The sequence below is a fragment of the Silene latifolia genome, chromosome 4 (genome assembly GCF_048544455.1).
Source record: "Silene latifolia isolate original U9 population chromosome 4, ASM4854445v1, whole genome shotgun sequence".
Lineage (NCBI taxonomy): Eukaryota > Viridiplantae > Streptophyta > Magnoliopsida > Caryophyllales > Caryophyllaceae > Silene > Silene latifolia.
Window position 1 is genome coordinate 20535914 of NC_133529.1, and position 20243 is coordinate 20556156.

Below are 20243 nucleotides of genomic sequence, written 5' to 3' on the forward strand. Positions count from 1 at the left end.
ATGTGTTGCGTTAGAACGGTTGCAACTAACAAAAAGTTCAATTAGTCTCTCTTGTGACGGAGTATATCCATCACAAGGTGTAGACGGGTCAAATTAATACCATATTAATGGGATATGGATAGTAGTGGGGCAGGCTACATAATAAACAATTGAAGAAATTGTTGGGAAAGCAAACAAAGAAAATAATAAACAATGGGGGAGCTCCCAATATTTCGTCTTGTGTTAGTGTAATTATAGAACCCAAAACCCACTCTCTCTCATCACACTCTCACATAAGCTTTTATTTTTTTAATCACTCTCTTATCACTCTCTTTTGAATCGCCATTTTAGCTTCTCACATAAGCTTTTATTTTTTTAATCACTCTCTTATCACTCTCTTTGGAATCGCCATTTTAGCTTCTCAAAATCCGTCATCAGCTTGATCTCTACAAATTTTTCGCATTCCATTGGTAAGAAACAAATGGCGAGGAGGACACCACCGAAGAAAACTATGGAAGGTATGAGGATATTGCTTTTATTCAATGTTGTTTGTTGTGAAATGCGGTCTCAGGTAACATTAGGTGAAAGATATGGTGTTTATTGTCAAATGTTGTTGTTGAAGCATGCATGCATGAGTATATTTGATAAACGGAGATGTTGAACATGTTAATGGTGACATTAATGTAATTAAATTGGGTCAAAAAAGGTCAGATCTGTTGTTGTTAAGGTTGTTTAGGTTGAAATAATGTCAGGTTAGCTCAAATTTGGTGTTGTTAGTGTTATTTCGGTGCGTAAAATTGATTGTATTATGCATGCTTGAATTGAGTAGTATTGGTGATTTTGTTTTTGTAGACAAAATCACTGATAACAATTTTTTGGTGATTTGGATTATTGATTTTGTTTCTGTTGGTAGACGAGAAGAAAGGTAAAGGGAAGCAGGCGATGCAGAAGGGAAAAGAAAAGGTGAAATCTGGGGTTTCATTTAGGGAGCCGGTGGAAAGAGATGAAGGGGAAGAAAGTGATGAATCGAGGATATTTCAAGAAACCGAAAGCGATGATGAGGTAGAAGGGGAAGGCGATGATGACGGGGAAAGCGTGGCGGCGATAAAAGGGAAGACGACGGTGAGGAGGAGAGAAGCGGTGTCGCAATCGATGATGGTGGCTTGCGGATATCTTTGAGTAAAGTTGTCAAAATGGCAGCTGCTGTGGGTGCAAAGAAGATGACCAATGATGACACAAGCACGGTAGATGGTAAGTTGTTAGTGATTTGTCTGAGAAATGTGACCATTTAATCTGATAAATGTCCAGTGTTTGATCTGATATATGTGTTTGGGTGTTTTTTGACCAAAATTTGACAGGGTTACAAATATGGCAAAACAGGGTCACATATTAGTCACTTTTGACATGTTCTTGCTTTGATCGTGAGATGTTCCAGATCTATTGGGGTTATTTAAATTAAATACAATAACATATCCTTGTTATCTGTAAACAGTCTGATATGTGACCATTTTAGTGTAGGGTAAATATCATTGTAGTAAAATGTCACCACTGTAATGTAAAATAAATATCTAAACATGATGACATAACAGTGTTCAGATATTGTGACATGAGCTTAACATCCTAACATGTTCTCTTACACATAGTGACATATGTGAAGTTGTTTAAAATGTGACCACCATATGATGAACATGTTCATGTCTTAGCTTGATTAAATAATTGAGAAAATACCATAACATATCCTTGTGGTTTGTACACATTAGGAAATGTCACCATTGTAATGTAAAATAAATATCTAAACATGGTGACATAACAGTGTTCAGATATTGTGACATGAGCTTAACATCCTAACATGTTCTCTTACACATAGTGACATATGTGAAGTTGTTTAAAATGTGACCACCATATGATGAACATGTTCATGTCTTAACTTGATTAAATAATTGAGAAAATACCATAACATATCCTTGTGGTTTGTACACATTATAAAATGTCACCACTGTAATGTAAAATAAATATCTAAACATGGTGACATAACAATATTCAGATATTGTGACATGAGCTTAACATCCTAACATGTTCTCTTACACATAGTGACATATGTGAAGTTGTTTAAAATGTGACCACCATATGATGAACATGTTTAAATACTAACATAGGTACATAATTGAGAAAATACGATAACATATCCTTGTGGTTTGTACACATTATGAAATGTCACCACTGTAATGTAGACTAAATTTGTAAACATGGTGACATAAAAATGTTCAGATATTGTGCCATGAGCTTAACATCACGACATCTTTACATACACATAGTGACATATGTGTTGTTGTTTGAAATGTGACGATCATAGTTTGAAAATGTACGTATCTGTTGAGTTTTATGAATATCTTAATATGGTTACATAGTAGGGTGAAGATGTGACATGAACTTAAAAACACAACATATATAATAACACATAGTGACATATTAAAAATTGTTGATTATGTGACCATTTTTGTGGAGTAAATGTAGTTTTGTCTGAGTGTCCATAAATCTTAACATGCTGACATATCTTGCTTAACATTGTGACATATTGTTTAGTCTTAACATGTGACCATCTTGCATTATAAAATTCATTCTAAAATGGTTAAAATGTTATTCTTAGAATGGTAATAGATTTGTGATATGCCCTTTTTTGGTGCAAGCGGGATCTCAAAGTGGTCTTTGTTGAGAAAAAGGTCAAAGGGAAAGAGGTGGAGGTTGGTCAAGGGTCAAAGAGAAAGTTAACAGGTGGCGAAGTGGCTGTGAAAAAAAAAAAAAAAGCGAAAAAGGAAGGAACGTATGTCTACAATCCTTTAAAACCTGTTAGCATTTGATTGAGACTACTTTGAATAATCTTGTTCATGCAACCATGTTAACTGTATTCTTTAACGCTAATTGATTGTATTCAAATATAGGAAATTGAAAGGAGTGGAGGGACATGAGTCACCAGCTTCCCTACACTATGTCGTGACCCATTTATCAACAGCTCAGAGAAAAGACGTTGAAGATATTGGCTTCGGAGGGCTTCTTGAGTTGAAGGCGTCAAAGTTTATTCATACAATGGTAGATTGGTTGTTGGATCGGTATGATACGCATACAAGGCTGATATTATTCAATAGGTCTGTGCACTTCTCAATCTGTAAACATGATGTCTACGATGTTTTCATGCTGCCGTGTGCGGGGGAGGATGTACCAGTGGGTACAGAAGATAAAGAGTTAGTGCAGTCTTGGAGAAAGCGATTCGGTGCGTTGCCGAATAAAGACATACCGTTGGACAAGGTTAGAGATGAGATGCTGCAATTAGTAGGCGGTGGACCAGATTTTAAGAGAATGTTTGTGTTGTTCTCAATGGGATCGTTCTTGGCCCCAACCGTTCACAATCGAGTTGACACGAGGTTAATTGGTGCGGTCGAGGATGTGGCTGGAATCCCGAAGATGGACTGGTGCTCTTTCATTATGGATCGTTTTGATTATTCAGTGGGGTCATGGAAGGGCAACAACTCGAAAAGCATTGGGGGATGCCTAATGTTCTTTCAGTTACTCTACTTTCACCGACTGACTTGGAGGGGATTACCTGCACCAAGTACCATACCTTTGATACAGCATTGGACCTATGATGACCTCAAGAGGCGAGTTAAGGAGGAATGCAAGGCTTACACATTTCATAGGAGATTTGGTATAGGGGTGTGGGATCTGAAGACATACCCAGTTTCCCTTTATCTGGAAAAGTCATTCTATCGACAGACGGTTGAAACTGTGGTGCCTGAAGTAGAAGCTACCATGCAAGACGAAGCTCGTCCGGCAGAGAACAGTGCAGCTGCACGTGGCCAGGGATGTAGGACTGTGTCTTTACCGCTGCCATATGACCTCCCTACTGACGAGGATCTCCGCCGTCTATATATCGACGTAAGTACCAACAATTCCCTTCCCTTGAAAATTAATTAATATTGTATGATATATGAGGACAACCCTTAATCAGCATGTTAGATGCATTTTGATTAACTCTTTAAATTTGAAACTGTCAACCTCAATTTCTCGTGGACTGATAACATGTGACCATCATAGATGGGATATGTAGGTGATGTAGTATTAATTGTGACAGCAAGTGGTGTGTGTGTGTGTGTACAAATTAAAATGGTGACATTCTGAGATAAGATGGTTACATTATGGTATAATGTTAAAATGTGGCAATGTTGGTTATGATATGCAGGTTCTTGTAGTATGATATTTGTCAGCATGTTCTGTGTTGGTTATAACAAGCATTATATGGTCACATATTGACTTAAGATGGTTACATTCTTATGGACAGTTGAGATGTGACCAGCATAACAGTGATTTGTAGGTGTTTGTTGAGAAATTAAAGTTGTGACATTCTGACTAATTATGGTGACATCTTGATTACGGATGGTTACATTCTTAAAGTAGTTCTGCATAAATGTGACATTATATGTATGTGTGTTTATCCCCATATTAGTGTATTGATTAGTTAAATATGCTCAACATCGATATTGGTGAATGTGTAGGAGCGTGTCTTGAAGTGGTACCGATCAAAAAGAGGAACCAACAATTAGTATCACGCTTACATCGTGAAATGGTAGCGGATTGGACATCGGATCCTCCCCCTGTCTCGGAAAGGCGCAGCAGCAGCATAAACCGATGTTGGAGAGACGGAGAAGTAGCGAGTCTTTGACGCAAAAGTTGGATAACGATCCCGTGTTCTCAGTGCGACTTCATTGCCATGCTCGATCAGGTGGACCAAGCTTTGGAAAACGCGGTACCCCCACCATCGTTTGACTTGGGGATAGATGACATTGGCAAGGAAGAACCAAGCCGCTCGTACGGGCTCAGGTACACTCGTGCTAGAGACCGTCCCCCCCTAAGCCTCTGCAGTCCTGTTCGAGTAGCACTTCGATGTCACCGTACCACGGTCGTCCATCACAAAGCTGCCGGTAATAAGAGGAAGTGAGGAAGGGGCTGATATTTGCAGCTTGTTGATAATGATGTATTTTGGGGCACCACTTTTGGTCCGTCGTACTGTGAAATGATTTGGTGTATTGTCCTCGTTATGTTAACAACTTATGATCTACCGATGTGTAGACTAAATTGGTATTACTATTACCAGTACAGTAGTAACATTTTGAGGTTGTCTTACACTCCTACTATTGTAACAACCTTATGTTGGGCGAATATTGTCACATCTGTGAACAAAAATGGTCACATTGTTCTAGTAAAGTGGTAACATTTTGATGTTGACCATAAATGTCAGCAGCTTATAAAGCACGGTTGTTCTCATGTGTGAACAAACATGGTGACATTGTTGTAGTGAAGTATTAACATTCCATACATGTCACCATAAATAATCAGTAATGTACCCATGTTAACAGTTAACTGACAATGTTAACTTTTGTATGAAACGAAATGTGACATTTGAGTAAACAAAAAATGGTGACATTTGAGTAAAACTAATAATGTCACCTCCTTCTTTTACAAATGTGATAAGGGTAACCCATGTTTTCAACAGAAACACACATGTCGAAGGTCGCAAATTATCCAAGATAAACAGCCATACACTAAACTTCAAGTCAAAATACATATATTACAATAAAAACGGTGACATGGGAGTAGAAGTAATAATGTCACCACCTTGTTCTACAAATGTGACCAGTTTGTATCGTCATAAAATGGTAACATGTATGAACGCAGATATATAAATCGATTTCATATATGTTACAAATTGATATGAGTACAAAGTGTTCCCACAAAATTAACTGGTCTAACAAAACACTTCACCTTCAGCCAAAAACTTCCCAAAATGTTTCACCTATTTCATTTGGAACCGTGGAATTCAAATGAGGCGCGGAACAAATGGTGTACATGGTAATCTGCGTTCTTCTTGGTCGCTTTCTTAGCCCTCTTCTTTGGCCCCAAATTCTTTTTTTTACGTGCACTATGACCCTTTGTCGTACAACGTACTGGATCTAGTGTTGGGGGACCAGTCGGCTGCACATTGGATGGATCTTCAGTACGTAGTTCTTCTTCCATACTAAGTTTGGAAAGTAACGACCGCACTTCTTCATTAGCTTTCACACGCTTTCTCAAAGATAGTTCTTGCCTCAGCCACATTGTGGCATTTAGTGATAAGATGGTTCGTAGCTATCAACATTGAACGACGCCCGATTAATGGCGTCGTTAGCGATCTTCTTCGAATGTCGCTTGGGAGGAGCCGCTCCCACACAGCTGTTTTTGAAAATTTAGTCCATCGGCGCAATATATACCTGGACGGTATCTCGCCCACTGAATGCATGTGGAGGACGCGGATAATGTGACTGCAGAATATTCCCATAACCTGAAGCATTCGGCAAGTACATTCTATTAACTGATTAGAGCAATCATATGTAACATGATGTGGCCCTTCCTCAGAAACACCAGGTTGGACGTGGTACACCAACAGAAGATCATCAACTGGTAAGATAGTGGCCCGAGTTCCCATGGCAAGAGCAAATTCTCTCTCAAAGATGCGAAAGAGCTCAACGGTATAAACTTGAGATGCATGGAGCAAGAGATCAGAAAGAGGGTACACGGAGGTTGGGGTAGATCTTATACCGTTGAATTCTTTCCGCTCCTCCACATTTCTCCATCTTTTCACCGTGGTTTCAAATATCCCAAAAAAAAGCAGTGATTGAAGTGGTCTTTGAAGCTTGGAAACCTATAGCATGGTTTGTGCTCTCGCTCCTCTGAGACGATAATATACCGGCTGAAAAGTATTCATTGTTCAATGCAGTGCTCCATTTGACACGATGTTTGTATAATCTCTTAAACCATTTATGGCCCTCTAATCCATAGTCTTTCAGCATTTTCCGCCAAGAATCTTCAAATTCAACCTCATTGTAACAACCATTTAGACACTTGTTGAATAAATTCTGAAACGGCCGATCACCCTTTAATTTCCCAAAGTGAGATATGGCGTTCTGTTGAATATGCCATTGACATAACCTATGCCTTGATGTGGGATACACCTGTGGACATGTCACCATTAATATATGTGATCACAAAAAATATCAATTCAAATGGTTACATGCTTTGTTCATGGTTTAGTGCATAAATGTAACCACTGTAATGTTCAGTAATGTGTCAACTTCCAAATGTGGCTGTTTATAAAAATTGACAAAAATGGTAACATGTTCATTGTAAATATAAATGTTGATAGGTTAGACAAAATAGTAATGAGTTTTCAAATTATTTATTTTATGTGTGAAGATCTTATAACACCAACATTTATACTGAAGAAGGTGACATTTGATAATCCTGGTACAATGTTAGAGTTAAAGTCTTAGAATGTAAGCACTCCTTAGATTGATATAATGAGGAACATAAATCAGGTCATATGGCAACATATTAATGAGTTATAACAAATGTTGGTAGTTTAGACAGTATTGTAAGATGTACAAACAAAATATTTGTATGAAATGTCAAACATGGTGTAGTTTGTTAAAAGGAGACACATATAAGGGTTGAGAAGGTGACATGGTAATTACAATAGGAAATGTTGGCTGCTTAGAGAGAAATGTAAACAGTATAAAATTTATTTTGTTTTGATAACATTTGTAGATGAGTATGGTGTCAACTGATAAATGTGTTACAATGTTACTGTCACGGGGTCTAAATGTCACCACTTCTAATATTGGTTGCAGGAGGAACATAAATCAGTTCATAATGCAACATGTATATAAAAATACGAATGTTGGTAGTTTAGACCTAAATGTAGGCACTATAAAAGATTAATTAGTCTGACAATGGTGTCATCTGTTAAATGTGTTAAAATGTCAGTAACAATCATAAATGTTACCACTTTTAAGATTAGTAGCAGGAGGAACATATATCAGCTCAGGTGGTGACATGATAATTAGAGCGAAAAGATGTTGATAGCTTAGACAGTAATGTAAGGTGAACTTGATAACATTTATATACAAATATGGTGACATGGTCTGTTTAACATTTTTATATTGTCAGTTGTAATGAGATAATGTCAAACCTCTTTGATAGCATTTGCCTAATATTGATTGCAGGAGGAACATAAATCAGTTCATAATGCAACATGTATATAAAAATACGAATGTTGGTAGTTTAGACCTAAATGTAGGCACTATAAAAGATTAATTAGTCTGGCAATGGTGTCATCTCTGTAAATGTGTTAAAATGTCAAGAATAATCATAAATGTTACCACTTTTAAGATTAGTAGTAGTAGGAACATATATCACTCGGTGGTGACATGATAATTAGAGCGAAAAGATGTTGATAGCTTAGACAGTAATGTAAGGTGAACTTGATAACATTTAAAAACAAATATGGTGACATGGTCTGTTTAACATTTTTATGTTGTCAGTTGTAATGAGATAATGTCAAACCTCTTTGATGGCATTTGCTATTGCTTGGTCTTGGTCAGTGAAGATAGAGACTGGTAGGATTTCATCGCCCATGGATTCATTGAAGACTTTGAATAACCATTCAAATGATTCTTGATTCTCATTTGACAGGAAAGCACAACCAAACATAACATTCGACCAATGATTGTTGATACCAACAAAGGCGCCACAAATAAGATTGTACCTATTCGTACGATAGGTAGTGTCAAATATGATAACGTCTCGGTACAACAAATAGTCCTCCCTCATCATCGCATCCCGCCATAATATGTTACTTAATCTTCCTTCTTCATTAAATTGGACACGGAAAAAGAAACCGGCTCCTCCGCTTGCCTAACTGTTAACATGTTGATCAATGTTGCTGCATCACCTCCTTCGATTTTTTTCATCCGTAGTCTATTAACATAGTTAATGTGATCTCGCTTTGTGTGGCCAACAAACTCATCACCACCAGCAGCAGCTGCAACAACTCTGAATTGCACAGAAGGGGGCACGTGGCCATCAGTCATTGCCTTTATTAACTCGCCCTCGGCTTCTGAAATTTTACGCTCGGACCGATGGTGATGCTGCCACTCAGGGGGGGGTTAACGGATGATTATGTTCAATCTCATGCTGCAGTACCTCCCATAATCCTACCTCATTTACTTGTGTCCGAACACAAGCCTTGCACTCACAACGAGTAATTGAGACATTCCTCAAGTTGTTGTTTAATATTTCAACACCACCATTGAGGGCAGCTTTACTCTTGTTCCCGTGATTCCCTTCGCAAGAACATCGAAAGTATCGCTCAATGAACGGTCGTTCTTTAGTCTGAGCCCTACGAGATGTGGATTTCTTCACACTAAATCCAATCTGTTGCGAATGTTTGATATAGAGAGCGTAAATGTGCTCCCATTTGGCAGCTTTGATTCCAAGAAGAGACCCAGCTAGGTCAGTACCTGCAACAGGAAATACAACATTAAATACGTGATTGTGGAACGGTATCCGAAAATAGTACTCTGCTGAAACAACAAAACAACATACAATGTATCATAAATTGAGAAACAGATTTGACAGAAAATTATAGACAACAGGATGAATATATAGAGAGTTCTTGTTTGTAAGATTTCCAAGCTCATGAAAATTTCGAAGGAATGCTCATTTTTTGAAGATACAGTAATAATAAATTTAATAGTATTATAATCATCGTCTCATATTCATCATCCTCCGATATCTTTTAACAACAACACTAAATCAGCGACATAAAAAATAGCTAGGATATTATGTAGAAGACAACCAAATATAGAAGACGAGAGAATGAAGAACACAAAAACAAAAGATGACCTAAATTGATCTATAATGCCATGAATTTCAACGAGAAACACAACAAAAAAAAATAACCATAATAAAAAGGGAAAAAAACGAACCTTTATTTATTATCATCGTCACAAATTCATCATCAGTAACGACTGGAACGACAATATCATCGTTATCAACAACACATACATTATCTTGTAAAACCGTCTCTAAAGCTAAGCAAAGTTCTTCCTCTGCCATTTATTTAAGTGAAAAATAATTTCTTGTTTTGATATTTTTGGTGAAGGTTTACATAATGTTACAACAAATTATGCAACAATGAAGACGTTCATGGAAGAAGAAGATTGCATAGGATTTTGTTTTTTAAAAAGCTGATTGAGTGTGACTAAGGTTTCTGAAAAGGGTGATGGGTTGGGTGTGTATGTGGGGTTTAGTACAATAAAATAATTGTGAGGAGCACAAATAACGAGAGTCTTCATAATATAATAATAAGCCCACTAGTTGCCCCACCCGCCCATTTCAGCCAAATACTCAACTATTTGACCCGTCTACACCTTGTGACGGATATAGGCCGCCATCAATGAGAATTTGTGCAAAAAGTTATGGTTCATATTAGTAAAAAATATTTATCAAACTAACCTGTCTTATAGCATACTTATATAAAATCGTCTCACACAAGTATTTGTGACCTTTTAGTCTTTGTGTAACCCCTCGCTTCGATTTCCTCACACGACATTTAGCATGATAACTGCTGACAAGTCCTTCATAAATGGAGCTAACGTTATTTAAACATCATGTTCCATGCTTGTGACTTGTGAGAGGATTGAGGGAGTTATGCATTGAATTGTTATTCCCGTAGACTCAAAGAAGAATGATAAAGACCCTTTTCCCCTTTATAACGTACTGATAGTTTGATTGAAACTTCCGTTTCCTTGGCCATAACGTTCCTTAGGGTCACGAGCATAGTGCCTTGGTACAATAACACGACTTTCGATCGTATTCCAACTTCGTGTTCCATCATATTTCACTCTCCCTCCATTTAGCACAATGACACATATATAGGTATCAATTAAAAATTTGTGTGTCCAACAAGGTATCAAAATAAAAGTAATTGTAACACCCCCATTTAATCGAAAGCCTTTAGCTAGACATTCCCAAGTAAATGAGAGTGTTACCATCTCGGTTTCCCGAGGTAGTGAATAACAAAGTACAACAAACCAAAGTACTTTAAATTAAAACTTTACTGAATACATGTTTATTACAAATTAACCAACTAAAACATAATATAAAAATATTACAACTCGCAGCAGAAATAAATTAAGTGATATAATTATTCTATGTGATATAGACTTCAACTATGGTCCAAGTCGAGCTCTCATCCCAATGCTCCCGAGTCAGCTAATCTTTAGTACCTGTCAAACCTGCTCCCCATAAAATGATTCACCGCAGGTATTCACGAATACACTGTCAACCACGAGGTTGAGTAGGAATAACCAACAACAAGTCAAAGTGAAATGATATGATATGTAATGCCAAAACAACTGAGCTCATCACCCGAAACACCCATTCATCCAGCCAATCCCTGGCCCGGGGTATTCATCATTCCAACCAAAGTTGAAGTATTCACCATCCCAACCGAAGTTGAGGTATTCAATTATACACCATGCCAGTTATAAAAATCATCTCAGACATGAGCTGAGGTATCCAATGCAAACGAAATTACAATATAAATAATCAAACAATAAACAATCCAACGATATATAATCCACATCCATTAACCCATCCAATTTCACAATACTTTTATAAATTCCACAAACCAACGACGACAAGACGAGTTGAGTAGTTATCTTACCTGGCAAGCAATTCCACTCAAGCAATCCAAATAATGCAGCTACAAATACTCCTCCATAAACCAGTCACCTAACATAGTAAATACTTATAATTACCAACTATTTATTTCACTTTCATAATTAAACTAATTATATTTAATTACATTAATTATTTAACTTATACTATATGGTCACGGTCTTAAAATAACCACCCCAAATGTACACAATCCCACGAGAGCACGCAAACACCAAATCCCCCCCACGACACACAAATGTTAACTAACGAATTATAAAACGATTACACGATTTAATAATTACAAACCCGTCTTAAACAATTATAATAATTATAATTACTAACTAATTAAATATGTAATACGATTAAACTAATTATAAATTAATTATATGAATTATATTACTATGTAAAATATTAATTTAATAACCCGTCTCAAACCAACTCAAATCCCGACCCAACTAAAACTAATTATAAAACAATTTATTATTTATATAACTAATTATTCATTAATTATTAAATCAATTATATTTTATGAATTATAATTTACGTGAATTACTAAACTAAAACCCGTTTAAGCCAAAGCCAAACCCATGAATTCCCGACTTCCAAAACCCGTTCTTCACTAATTAAACCAACTAACCACACAACCCTCTTCACGGTTTAAACCTTGAAACACTCACACACACACACACCTCGCAAGACACCCCTCGGCAGCACCGACTCACACAGCCTCCACTGTGGTCCACCCAACCACAGTGGCCACCCCTTGACCGCCACCACTTCCGTCCGATACTCCCCCGCAACCACCTCAACAGCAACCAGCAGAAACGACAACAACAAGGGCCTGCACACAACATCACCGCACGACACACAAACACCCAATCAACCCGTTTAACTTACCTTAACCCGACAAACCAGCTCTACTACCGGCCCCACCGAGAGCCACCACTGATGTCAGCCCAACCACGAACCAAACACCACTCCTAACCACCACCTATGGCCAGCAACTCATGATACCAACAACTTACACCAAAGCTTCCCCTGTTTTCGCGAAACCCGTCAACCATCCATGCCAACCACCACCTCCGACAACCCTAACACCACTACTAGGACCGAGTAATCACCATCAACCCGACCAAACCCAGTTCGAGTCCCACAAGTCAAGGAAAACGTGTATAAAACGGTTCCACCCCTGTTTAACAATACTCATGCCCTAACGCTTATTTTCGGCCAACCACCGCACGAACCACCACCCATGACAATCACCGACCACGCACGGTGGTCGACGCAAACCTAGGTACCACCCCAACCAATCCCAGGTCAGTCACGACTGAATATGGGCTTATAACTATGCTTAAACACGTATAACAACCCAATAACAACCACCATAAAAACCCGCCTGAAGCTCCCTTTACCCGAAGTTCCTGGTGGTCAACGGTGGGTCCTGGTCGGACCCTGGTGGTCCACGGTCACGGTCACTTTCTTATTTTGTCAAACGGTGGTCTACTTTATGAGTTATAACAAAGCGAAGGTATATACATGAGACGGTCTTACCTCGAGTTAATTGTTGATTTGGAGTCTCTTGTCACGCTTCCGTAGATCCCCAATTCTCTTTTCAAATTCCAGATTTTATTATGACAATTTAGATGTAATATTTTCCCTTTTATAAGACAAGTTAAGCTAATCCCTTCTCAATTTAGGAAATCCGTCTTTAAGGCAACTATTTCTATTATTATTCAATCCCGATAACTTTCCCGGTCATCACACAAACCAAGGTAGTATGGCCGGCCCAAAGCTCTATGAGCACGGTCCATGTTATACATATGATCCAATCCAATTCTCATCTTGCTTTATTATTTAATTCCGTCTCTATTTGCAATTACTATTATAAAATACAACTTTTATTATTATTATTATTATTATTATTATTATTATTATTATTATTATTATTATTATTATTATTATTATTATTATTATTATTATTATTATTATTATTATTATTATTATTATTATTATTATTATTATTATTATTATTATTATTATTATTATTATTATTATTATTATTATTATTATTATTATTATTATTATCATTATTATCATTATCATTATTATCATTATTATTATTATTATTATTATTATTATTATTATTATTATTATTATTATTATTATTATTATTATTATTAGGGTGATTTGCATACTACTACCTATTAAACTCCAAAATTTTCAAATTACTACCTAATAAGTCTAATTATGCAAATTACTATCTAATACATTACAACTAAATATATTATACTACTTTGTTGACGGAATTTGCGAATTTGGTACTTATAATTTGCCGGAGCATGTTAAATGACAAGTCTACCCTTAATCAACACACTCCCCTCAATTACCCACATCTACCACTCAATCTCTAAAACTTCTCACATACTCCTCATCTCACTGTAAAAGACATTCATCCACCAAAAATCATCTCACCACCAAACCACCGTCAAACCGAAACACCCCACCGACACCACCCTATAGTCGACCCCCCACCGACTTCCCATCACCATCCCCACCTCTAACATCCACCACCATCATGGCAGCCCTGCCGTCCCCACCTTTAACACCCATTACCAAAACACCCCGCCTGTGACTGACATACACCACAAGCGAAACCCTACCTCCATCTGAAAAACTGCACCCCACCACCATAAACACCACCCTTAACCCAAATAAAGAGAAACTAAATGACGGTGATGCAATTGCTAATAATAACCAAAACCAATTGTTTGTTGCAACATGTACATAATTGTAAAGATAAGAGGTTGTTTATGGTGCTGTTAATTGGTTGTTCAACACTTCAATTTTTGGATTTTGATTCAAAAACAAGAGTGGTGAATTAGTGGTGTTGATTTCTCAAAACTAATACGAGCATTCATTTTAGGATGTGTACGACACGTTTGACAACCCTAGAGCGCCGGCGACGGTAACAATGTCGTCGGCGTCGGTGGCCGTTGAGTGTGATGGGCGGAGGTCTTTTTTAAAATTTGTGTTTGTTGGTGGTTGAAGATAGAATGGGTGGTTGTTGGGTTCAATGTTCTTTCATTTGACGAAGTAACCAAACAACTAAGTAAATTTGAAGTAAAATCATTCCATTCCCTTTTTTTCCCTTTCTTGATTTCATTCCCTTGCCCTTTGATGAAACAAACGCCTCCTAATTAATGGAAATAAGTGTAAAGTTTAAGAGAGATAAAACTTATCTTTAATGGAGGAGAGAAGAGATGGATTAAAGAAGAAGAAGAAGCTGATAATGGAGGGAGAGTTGTGTTTTGAATGCTTATGGTGAATTGGAGAAGGGTAATATGGGTATAAAGGATGAGGAAAGAAAAGAAAAATTGAAAGAAAGCAAATCTTACCTGAAATTGGTAGAATTAGTTGCGTTTTCCGTCGATTAGGTAGTAGTCAGAGGTTATTTGTAGTTTAATAGGTAGTAGTTCGCAGTTTTCAACATAATATGTAGTAAAATAAAAAAACCGAACTTTAATAGGTAGTATTTTGCCATTTTTCATTATTATTATTATTATTATTATTATTATTATTATTATTATTATTATTATTATTATTATTATTATTATTATTATTATTATTATTATTATTATTATTATTATTATTATTATTATTATTATTATTATTATTATTATTATTATTATTATTATTATTATTATTATTATTATTATTATTATTATTATTATTAGCACTACTCGAAAATTTCGAGCACACAACCATAGGTCCACATAACCCATAACACACTCCCGACTTAAATTGTTATTTTATTATATTATACATTATTCCATCTTATTCACAATTATAAATTATAAACTTATTATAATTACTTATTTAAAATGCGATAATTATTAATATAAATTTTATCAAATTACGAGGTATTACAGTAATGGGACACGAAAACAAGACAACAAATCATCTTTCAAATACAACATGACTTTAAAAATCATTGAGTAAACTATTCAGTTTTAATTTCTTTTTTTAATTTGTTCGATAGGATCACAAATTTGATAAAGTCTTGCTTATCCGTAAGATTTTAAATCTATAATACCTTTATTAAGAAAAGAAAACATCAGCGGGGATAGCTCAGTTGGGAGAGCGTCAGACTGAAGATCTGAAGGTCGCGTGTTCGATCCACGCTCACCGCATATTTTTGGTTTTTCAATTGTTTTCCATATTTTTGGTTTTCAATTGTTTTCGAGTAAAAAGTTAGGTTATTAGCCTGATTCATGCGTTAATAGTTAATACTCATGTATTAATATCTTTTTATAGTTAGTTTTTTTTTAAAGCGGTTTTATACATGTGTTGCGTTAGAACGGTTGCAACTAACAAAAAGTTATGGTTCATATTAGTAAAAAATATTTATCAAACTAACCTGTCTTATAGTATACTTATATAAAATCGTCTCACACAAGTATTTGTGACCTTTTAATCTTTGTGTAACCCCTCGCTTCGATTTCCTCACACGACATTTAGCGTGATAACTGCTGACAAGTCCTTCATAAATGGAGCTAACGTTATTTAAACATCATGTTCAATGCTTGTGACTTGTGAGAGGATTGAGGGAGTTATGCATTGAATTGTTATTCTCGTAGACTCAAAGAAGAATGATAAAGACCATTTTTCCCTTTATAACGTACTGATAGTTTGATTGAAACTTCCGTTTCCTTGGCCATAACGTTCCTTATGGTCACGAGCATGGTGCCTTGGTACAATAACACGACTTTCGATCGTATTCCAACTTCGTGTTCCATCATATTTCACTCTCCCTCCATTTAGAACAATGACACATATATAGGTATCAATTAAAAATTTGTGTGTCCAACAACGTATCAAAATAAAAGTAATAGGACACGAAAACAAGACAACGAATCATCTTTCAAATACAATATGACTTTAAAAATCATTGAGTAAACTATTCAGTTTTAATTTCTTTTTTAATGTTCGATAGGATCATAAATTTGATAAAACTTTTGCTTATCCGTAAGATTTTAAATCTATAATACCTTTAATAAAAAAAAGAAAACATCAGCGGGGATAGCTCAGTTGGGAGAACGTCAGACTGAAGATCTGAAGGTCGCGTGTTTGATCCACGCTCACCGCATATTTTTGGTTTTTCAATTGTTTTCCATATTTTTGGTTTTCAATTGTTTTCGAGTAAAAAGTTAGGTTATTAGCCTGATTCATGCGTTAATAGTTAATACTCATGTATTAATATCTTTTTATAGTTAGTTTTTTTTTAAAGCGGTTTTACACATGTGTTGCGTTAGAACGGTTGCAACTAACAAAAAGTTATGGTTCATATTAGTAAAAAAGATTTATCAAACTAACCTGTCTTATAGCATACTTATATAAAATCGTCTCACACAAGTATTTGTGACCTTTTTGTCTTTGTGTAACCCCTCGCTTCGATTTCCTCACACGACATTTAGCGTGATAACTGCTGACAAGTCCTTCATAAATGGAGCTAACGTTATTTAAACATAATGTTCAATGCTTGTGAGTTGTGAGAGGATTGAGGGAGTTATGCATTGAATTGTTATTCTCGTAGACTCAAAGAAGAATGATAAAGACCCTTTTTCCCTTTATAACGTACTAATAGTTTGATTGAAACTTCTGTTTCCTTGGCCATAACGTTCCTTAGGGTCACGAGCATGGTGCCTTGGTACAATAACACGACTTTCGATCGTATTCCAACTTCGTGTTCCATCATATTTCACTCTCCCTCCATTTAGAACAATGACACATATATAGGTATCAATTAAAAATTTGTGTGTCCAACAAGGTATCAAAATAAAAGTAATAGGACACGAAAACAAGACAACGAATCATCTTTCAAATACAATATGACTTTAAAAATCATTGAGTAAACTATTCAGTTTTAATTTCTTTTTTAATTTGTTCGATAGGATCATAAATTTGATAAAACTCTTGCTTATCCGTAAGATTTTAAATCTATAATACCTTTAATAAAAAAAAGAAAACATCAGCGGGGATAGCTCAGTTGGGAGAGCGTCAGACTGAAGATCTGAAGGTCGCGTGTTCGATCCACGCTCACCGCATATTTTTGGTTTTTCAATTGTTTTCCATATTTTTGGTTTTCAATTGTTTTCGAGTAAAAAGTTAGGTTATTAGCCTGATTCATGCGTTAATAGTTAATACTCATGTATTAATATCTTTTTATAGTTAGTTTTTTTTTAAAGCGGTTTTACACATGTGTTGCGTTAGAACTACAGTTGCAACTAACAAAAAGTTATGGTTCATATTAGTAAAAAATATTTATCAAACTAACTTGTCTTATAGTATACTTATATAAAATCGTCTCACACAAGTATTTGTGACCTTTTAGTCTTTGTGTAACCCCTCGCTTCGATTTCCTCACACGACATTTAGCGTGATAACTGCTGACAAGTCCTTCATAAATGGAGCTAACGTTATTTAAACATAATGTTCAATGCGTGTGACTTGTGAGAGGATTGAGGGAGTTATGCATTGAATTGTTATTCTCGTAGACTCAAAGAAGAATGATAAAGACCCTTTTTCCCTTTTTCCCTTTATAACGTACTAATAGTTTGATTGAAACTTCCGTTTCCTTGGCCATAACATTCCTTAGGGTCACGAGCATGGTGCCTTGGTACAATAACACGACTTTCGATCGTATTCCAACTTCGTGTTCCATCATATTTCACTCTCCCTCCATTTAGAACAATAACACATATATAGGTATCAATTAAAAATTTGTGTGTCCAACAAGGTATCAAAATAAAAGTAATAGGACACGAAAACAAGACAACGAATCATCTTTCAAATACAATATGACTTTAAAAATCATTGAGTAAACTATTCAGTTTTAATTTCTTTTTTAATGTTCGATAGGATCATAAATTTGATAAAACTTTTGCTTATCCGTAAGATTTTAAATCTATAATACCTTTAATAAAAAAAAGAAAACATCAGCGGGGATAGCTCAGTTGGGAGAACGTCAGACTGAAGATCTGAAGGTCGCGTGTTTGATCCACGCTCACCGCATATTTTTGGTTTTTCAATTGTTTTCCATATTTTTGGTTTTCAATTGTTTTCGAGTAAAAAGTTAGGTTATTAGCCTGATTCATGCGTTAATAGTTAATACTCATGTATTAATATCTTTTTATAGTTAGTTTTTTTTTTTAAAGCAGTTTTACACATGTGTTGCGTTAGAACGGTTGCAACTAACAAAAAGTTATGGTTCATATTAGTAAAAAAGATTTATCAAACTAACCTGTCTTATAGCATACTTATATAAAATCGTCTCACACAAGTATTTGTGACCTTTTTGTCTTTGTGTAACCCCTCGCTTCGATTTCCTCACACGACATTTAGCGTGATAATCACGACAAGTCCTTCATAAATGGAGCTAACGTTATTTAAACATAATGTTCAATGCTTGTGAGTTGTGAGAGGATTGAGGGAGTTATGCATTGAATTGTTATTCTCGTAGACTCAAAGAAGAATGATAAAGACCCTTTTTCCCTTTATAACGTACTAATAGTTTGATTGAAACTTCTGTTTCCTTGGCCATAACGTTCCTTAGGGTCACGAGCATGGTGCCTTGGTACAATAACACGACTTTCGATCGTATTCCAACTTCGTGTTCCATCATATTTCACTCTCCCTCCATTTAGAACAATGACACATATATAGGTATCAATTAAAAATTTGTGTGTCCAACAAGGTATCAAAATAAAAGTAATAGGACACGAAAACAAGACAACGAATCATCTTTCAAATACAATATGACTTTAAAAATCATTGAGTAAACTATTCAGTTTTAATTTCTTTTTAATTTGTTCGATAGGATCATAAATTTGATAAAACTCTTGCTTATCCGTAAGATTTTAAATCTATAATACCTTTAATAAAAAAAAAACATCAGTGGGATAGCTCGGTTGGGAGAGCGTCGGATCAAGATCTCAAGGTCGCGTGTTCGATCCACGCTCACCGCATATTTTTGGTTTTTCAATTGTTTTCCATATTTTTGGTTTTCAATTGTTTTTAGTAAAAAGTTAGGTTATTAGCCTGATTCATGCGTTAATAGTTAATACTCATGTATTAATATCTTTTTATAGTTAGTTTTTTTTTAAAGCGGTTTTACACATGTGTTGCGTTAGAACGGTTGCAACTAACAAAAAGTTATGGTTCATATTAGTAAAAAATATTTATCAAACTAACTTGTCTTATAGTATACTTATATAAAATCGTCTCACACAAGTATTTGTGACCTTTTAGTCTTTGTGTAACCCCTCGCTTCGATTTCCTCACACGACATTTAGCGTGATAACTGCTGACAAGTCCTTCATAAATGGAGCTAACGTTATTTAAACATAATGTTCAATGCGTGTGACTTGTGAGAGGATTGAGGGAGTTATGCATTGAATTGTTATTCTCGTAGACTCAAAGAAGAATGATAAAGACCCTTTTTCCCTTTTTCCCTTTATAACGTACTAATAGTTTGATTGAAACTTCCGTTTCCTTGGCCATAACATTCCTTAGGGTCACGAGCATGGTGCCTTGGTACAATAACACGACTTTCGATCGTATTCCAACTTCGTGTTCCATCATATTTCACTCTCCCTCCATTTAGAACAATAACACAT

General features: G+C 35.7%; 4 non-coding genes across 4 annotated transcripts; all 4 read left to right on the forward strand.

Moving 5' to 3' along the window:
- Positions 1 to 15685: 15685 nt before the first annotated feature.
- Positions 15686 to 15758, forward strand: TRNAF-GAA (transfer RNA phenylalanine (anticodon GAA)). Its single transcript has one exon. It is a non-coding gene; the product is annotated as a tRNA-Phe (tRNA).
- Positions 15759 to 16641: 883 nt separating this feature from the next.
- Positions 16642 to 16714, forward strand: TRNAF-GAA (transfer RNA phenylalanine (anticodon GAA)). The gene has a single exon. It is a non-coding gene; the product is annotated as a tRNA-Phe (tRNA).
- Positions 16715 to 17599: 885 nt separating this feature from the next.
- Positions 17600 to 17672, forward strand: TRNAF-GAA (transfer RNA phenylalanine (anticodon GAA)). Its single transcript has one exon. It is a non-coding gene; the product is annotated as a tRNA-Phe (tRNA).
- Positions 17673 to 18566: 894 nt separating this feature from the next.
- On the forward strand, positions 18567 to 18639 carry TRNAF-GAA (transfer RNA phenylalanine (anticodon GAA)). The gene has a single exon. It is a non-coding gene; the product is annotated as a tRNA-Phe (tRNA).
- The last annotated feature ends 1604 nt before the right edge of the window (positions 18640 to 20243 follow it).